Source organism: Leptinotarsa decemlineata, unplaced genomic scaffold (genome assembly GCF_025532065.1).
Source record: "Leptinotarsa decemlineata unplaced genomic scaffold, Ldec_3_MD MMD2_P_RNA_scaffold_1, whole genome shotgun sequence".
NCBI classification, from domain to species: domain Eukaryota; kingdom Metazoa; phylum Arthropoda; class Insecta; order Coleoptera; family Chrysomelidae; genus Leptinotarsa; species Leptinotarsa decemlineata.
In genome coordinates this window covers 1,204,464-1,211,155 of record NW_027412523.1, presented here as the reverse complement: position 1 = coordinate 1,211,155, position 6,692 = coordinate 1,204,464, and the positions used below count along the sequence as shown (strand labels likewise).

General features: G+C 38.7%; 1 long non-coding RNA gene across 1 annotated transcript; it reads right to left on the bottom strand.

The window, feature by feature from the left end:
* Positions 1–219: 219 nt before the first annotated feature.
* Positions 220–1,653, bottom strand: LOC141480878 (uncharacterized). Its single transcript, XR_012464610.1, has 3 exons — positions 1,512–1,653; positions 393–1,418; positions 220–338 (listed from the first exon to the last, which is right to left on the bottom strand). It is a non-coding gene; the product is annotated as an uncharacterized lncRNA (long non-coding RNA).
* Between the last annotated feature and the right edge of the window lie 5,039 nt (positions 1,654–6,692).

Sequence of the window (6,692 nt, the reverse complement as noted above, 5' to 3'; positions counted from 1 at the left end):
ATAGATCGTTTCACGAATTTCAAATCAATTTATATCATATTAGACAATGGAAGTCGGAACTGATGAAATAACGTTACTACAAGGACATTTTCAAGCCGATATAATAAACTGAAAATAATTGATATTACTGGCCCTTATATATCTAATCACCACTGTAGGTAATAACGGAAATAAGTACTTGATTGAGTACCTTGTTACGGGTTCAATTATACTGATACCTCCTAGTTTACTCATAACTTTAATAGCGCTCTCGTAAGCCAAAACATTATAGAATGTATTAAATCATTCAGGATGAATAACTTGAAGTCACTCAGTGATCTTGCACAGCAGAAAAATATCTGAAATAAAGTCATATTTTTAAAAATGTTCAATCAGCACAAGAAGTACTTTACCTACTTTGAATGCTTTCTCATTCAAGATACCAGTTTAGTTCATTGTGGATTTCCGAAAAGAATAAGAACATTATCTGTTTTATCACCATTCCTTAACTTTCCATTTTCATATAGGTTAGTTTGTTATTGTTTGGATAGAGGTTATCTAAAAGATCCAACCCTGCTAAATATTCAAAAGTTGACAGAAAGGATGTCATTCATCTTCAGTATTCTCAACTTTGATGAAATGTCACTAATATTCCTAGTTTGACCTCCAGAATCTATCTGTTTCCTTTTTCCTTTTTTATTGTGGGCTTATCAAAGTGGAACATGTGGTTCTGATTTTCTCAAGTTATAGAGGATTTTCTGAGTCTGAAAAATAAAAAGTAGTTGTAAAACCATCAAGAAAATTGTCATAGGATTGATATTTCAACCATCCAATGTGGATTTTGGTTTTCAACTAACCTTAAACGTTTCCTGACGAAACTCTCTCCGAGACCACCCTCCATCGAAGGTAGGTATTCTGCTGGGACACATTCTGGGGATTATCCTCTAATAAGTGCATTTCATATGTATTAATGAATCCACAGGTTAGTAACTTTTCTGTCTTTTCAGGTCTCTTTTTGTTTGGTACCTAGTTTTACGTTTTCTCTGTACAAAGGATATTACCAGCTCCCACATCATTATGTCCTATAGCTATACACCAATTTAGCTAGCATGCATGTTTAGAACTTTGCTTTACACCTAACCGCTTGAAGACAGCTTCATCCCTGCTTAGTAGATAGAGCTTGCTTGATTTCCTCTGCTAGTTACAGTACAGACTTCCCCCAATCCTGATAAACTGGACGGACCTTGTATAGAAAGCCGTTGTTGGGGATTGCAAAAGAAAGGACAACCTCCAAAGGAATATACAAGTAGGATCTACTTCATTTATTAATTTTGCCTTGTACAACTTTTGCTTCTTTTCAACATATAAGGAACATTTCATATCACCAAGAATATTCCGTGAACTCGTAAGAGCAAGTAGTGGTATTTTGTAGTTAGCACCTAGAACATAGTGAATATTAAATATTAATTATCAATTAACCTTATGCATTGAACTGACACCTTTATTATTTTAAATCAAAACTAGCTACTTACCAAGACGTCTGTGAACCAATAGTATATATACTAACGGGGAAAACATTCGTAAATAATATCATTCTTGTATTATTTGAAACATCTATTTATTGATATATATATATTGTATTTATAATTGCAATTGCACATGCACCATATTGCAATTATTCAGACATTTGACAGTTTCTATTTAAGAATATAAAAATCGATCAGCTGATCGACCGTGGATTTATAGAGTAGAAGAATACGTTCCGATATACCGGCGGCCCTAACTTTCGGAAGTTCTATCCAGGGTTACATTGTTACAGGAAAAGGGTATTTACCCAAAGAGGGAAATTAATAAATATTATTTTTTTGTTATCTTTAGTGTCAAATAATTCATTTTACCCACCAACCCTCTACCGGCTGACTAATTTAGATTTTAGAGTTTTGTTTTTGAGTTATTTCTATTACGCCCCAATAATTTGATTTTCCATCTTAGTCGGCGTAATAAATTTGGCGCCCTACTTAGTGGTACTTTTCTTTTCCTTTTCACTGGTGACTACTTGTTGCATAGAAAAAAAAAAAGCAAAAAGTAAATTGGACTTTCATAGAGTAATTTTTTTTGCTCATGTGTAATTTTTTTTTCTGTTTATTCTCTTTTGGTATTAGGTTATTTCAGTTCTGTGTGCGAAGTCATTTGGGTGACATTGAGTGTTGTTATTTTTGCGCATACTCAGTTTAAATTTTGATTTGATATTTTTTTTCTTGTTTTTTTTCTTTTTTTGAAAGGGGCGGGTTTGCGTGCGTTTGTTTCATTGTTAGTAGGTATCCATACGTTCAGTTATTATTGGACTAGTGATCGTACGTTCGGTTATCACATAACTTGATATCGTACGGTTTTTACAATTTTAATTTTTTAAAATTTTTTTCTTTCACAATGGAAGTCAATCGTTTATTAGGTGACGAAATAGTTCATGAGCTTATGATCCGTAGTTTACCTGTTCAGCGTACAGTCGCAGAAAATAGAGCAACCCTAAGAGCGGCGTTAAGAAATGAAAAGGAGGGAGAGGCGTCTTCTCTTCCAGTCGTTATTCTTTCACCTCAGGAAGAATTTTATGTTTGTAATAGAAAGTTACTTAGTTTGGAAAATGACATTGATAACTTTGATATTACTAATCGAGTGAACGAGAATAAGCGTATTACGTCTCGGCTTAACCATGTCCGTCTCAGATTGATTAGAGTAGCGGTGAACAATGATGCTCACTTGGAGGAAAGAAAAAAGTTGTTACTTACACGATGTGGTCAACTTCTTAGCAACTTAGAATCGATCAATGAAAATTTAGAGTTGATGGAGTCGCACAACCCAGAAATATCACAAGATGGTTCATTACTGAATGGGGTTAACGAAATTGGAGGACATATTTTGGATGAACAGAATCCTTTATTGCCTGAAGTGATATTAACAAACAATACTACTTTAAATAATAGATCAACCCGAGAGCTTGAAGCGGCACGGATAAATATGCAACGAACACTTACAGCTCTTCAAAACCAAGTGAATGAAGAAATTCCTCCGTTGATCGATTTCATCGAGGAAGAAGCTGATGTTCAACCTATTGGAAATGAAGCAGTTAGAAACCAATCTCAACGGATTCAAGAACATGTTAACACTAATCCAATTGGAAATAGACCATTACGGGAAACTGTTAGATTCAGTACAGACGCAGGACTTTCTCTTTTAGGGCACAACCCAACCCGGCCTCGAAGTTTCTTCTCGGATATGGGAAGAGGGGAAGAAGTGCATGGACGCACCTCAGAAAATTATAAGGATTTAATGAATTCTACTCGAGATATCACTTCAAGGCTTCGTAACCTCGCTTTTCCATCCGCTGATGATGCAATATTGGTTCATCAAAACCCAGAAGAGAGATTTCCGTATTTTGATGTATCAAGGTGGCGAATACACTTCGATGGGGAGTCGAGTGTTACCAACTTTTTGGAAAAAATTGAGGAGCTTCGTTTATCCCGCGGAGTTACAAAACAGCAGTTGCTAAGATCTGCTCCAGAATTATTCACGAAGGATGCTCTTTTCTGGTTTAGAACGCAAAACTTCAAGTCATGGGATAACCTGGTGGAAAAACTGAAGAAAGATTTCCTTCCTTATGATTATGAGTTTGATCTCTGGGAAGAAATACGCAAACGCACTCAAGGTTCCAAAGAACGAGTGATGACTTTCGTGGTGGCAATGGAGAATCTCTTCAATAAATTAGGCCCGAATAAACCCTCCGAAGAAGTTAGAGTTAAAACTATTCGTCGAAATTTGCTTCCTTACATTCAGTCTCAGCTAGCCTTGGAGGCAATTGATTCAGTTTCGGATTTGGTAAGACTAAGTCGCACAGTGGAGGAAACTGCGATCCGTACTCAGAAATTTTGTCCACCTCCAACGAACTACAAACAAATGTTAGAGCCAGAACTTGCCTACCGAAAACCACCTGGTAGCTCAGCTATTTCAGTTGTAAGTACTGATTGTGGTAATTCAACAAGAGTCCCGAGTTCAAGATCTGATCCTGTTACCGAATCTTCTCAAAACTGTTCTCAACCTTCCACCTCTTTGATTTGTTGGAACTGTCAAAAATCAGGACATCGATTTAAGAAGTGCACACAACCACGTAAAAAGTTTTGTTTTAAGTGCGGACAAGCAGGCGTTATCGCAAGTACTTGCCAACAGTGTCCAAAAAACGGGCACAGAGGGTTGTGTTAGGGCAAACCCCACCCTCTTCTGAGAGCATAGCCCATTTAACCTCTACCAAAATAATAATTGACTTCGTCCTATCTCACGCTAAAAATGATGATAGACCATTTCTCAAAGTAGACATTTATGGGAAAGAATTCCTTTCTTTATTGGATTCTGGTTGTACTAGGACTACGTTAGGAGGTAAGGGATGGAACATTCTGAAAAATATTTGTCAGTTGGATAGAAGTGAGACACAGAAATGTACGGTTGCAAACGGAAAGGAGTGTAATATAATCGGAAGTATACGGGTTCCAATAAAACTTCGGGATCGCGTAATGACATTCGAAATTCTGGTTGTCCCTGAACTTCCCCACTATCTTATTTTAGGTATTGACTTCTGGTCGAAAATGGGAATTGTACCGGACCTTTACTCAGGAGAATGGACTTTCAGATCTGAGGAAGGTGTTGTAACAACAGAGACCTGTGCGATCCACAGTACAGATCATCTTACCCCTGCACAGCGCAAAATATTAGATGACCTAATAGATAGTACTTTCCGGTCAATGGGAGACAAATTGGGTTGTACTGATAAAGTCGAACACCATATTCGAACCAACTCCCCACCGATAAAACAAAGACACTATCCACTCTCCCCTACATTACAAAGGCAAGTTAACATTGAATTAGAGAAAATGTTGGCAGAGGGGATAGTGGAACCTTCCAATTCACCATGGGCATCTCCCATTGTTCTTGTGAAAAAGCCCGACGGTCAATATAGATTCTGCGTGAACTATAAAAAACTGAATGAAGTAAGTCTTCCTGATGCCTACCCTTTACCATTCGTTAGTTCTACACTTGATAAGTTACGAGATGCAAAATTTCTGACCACACTGGACATAAAATCGGCGTATTGGCAAATTAAGGTGGCAGAAGCTTCCAGGCCCCTTACGGCGTTTGTTGTGCCAACTCGAGGACTTTTCCAGTTTTGTAGAATGCCCTTTGGTTTACATAACGCTCCAGCTACTTGGCAGCGATTTCTTGATGGAGTAGTGGGAGTGGACCTTGAGCAGTATGTGTTCGTTTATCTAGATGACGTGGTCATCTGTACTCCCACCTTCGATCAACACATCTCTGTTTTGAAAGAGGTTTTGTCTCGAATCATGGCCGCTGGATTGACCCTCAATAAAGAGAAATGTTGTTTTTGCAGACCAGAGTTGAAATATTTGGGATATGTTGTGAACTCGACCGGTTTATTGGTTGACCCTGGAAAAGTCGAGGCCATTATCCGCATTCCTACTCCTCGGAGTGTCTCTGAAGTAAGGAGGATAGTGGGTTTGACCTCGTGGTACCGTCGTTTCATACCCAACTTTTCAACTCTAACAGCTCCACTAACAGCTCTTTTGAAGAAGAATGCCAAATTTGTCTGGTCAGAGGAATGCGAGAGAGCATTAGATACAATTAAAGATCGGTTGATCTCAGCACCGGTCCTTTCCTGTCCCAATTTTGACCTACCATTCACCATACAAACGGATGCGTCAGATTACGGTTTGGGAGCGGTCCTATCACAACAGCACGAAGATGGCGAAAAGGTCGTGGCTTACCTGAGTCGTTCATTGACGAAGAGTGAACGTCGGTATACTACTACTGAAAAGGAGTGCCTTGCGGTGCTTTTCGCGGTGGAAAAACTTCGTCCTTATATCGAAGGATCGAAATTTTCAGTTGTAACTGACCACTATAGTCTGCGATGGTTGTTTCAGATCAAGGATCCAGTAGGGAGAATTGCGCGATGGGCACTACGTTTACAACAATATAATTTTGACATAATACATAGGAAGGGCAAAGAACACGTGGTACCTGACACTCTTTCTCGGGCGGTACCAATACTAGATGCAATTCTTGACGTGAACGATACAGAACAGACCCGTATAGATCATTCCAGTTCAGACAAGTGGTATTGTCGTATGGTTAATCAAGTCCAGAAATCTCCATCACGATATCCTCTATGGAGAGTAGAAACTAATAAACTCTATAAAAGAATTCGAGTGAAATACCCCAACCTGGATGACCCTTTAACCAAAGAATGGGTTCTAGTTGTACCCAAGGAAGAAAGGAAGGACCTCATTAGGGCTCACCACGATCCTCCAACTTGTGGACATCTCGGGTGTTTCAAAACCTTAGGACGTTTATCTCAATCATATTACTGGCCTAAAATGAAGACCGACGTAGCGAAATACATCCAGAATTGCGAAACCTGTTTGAGAACCAAGCCTGTTCAGAAGAAACCAGCCGGTCTAATGCTGAGTAAGACAACTACCGTATCTTATCCATTCCAGTTGGTATGTATGGATATAGTGGGACCCTTACCTAGAAGCTCCACCGGAAATAGTTACATTGTATCGGTATGTGACTGTTTCAGTAAGTTTTGCCTACTGTTTCCACTGAGAACGATTACTGCTACAAACGTTACCAGAATTCTAGAGGAACAA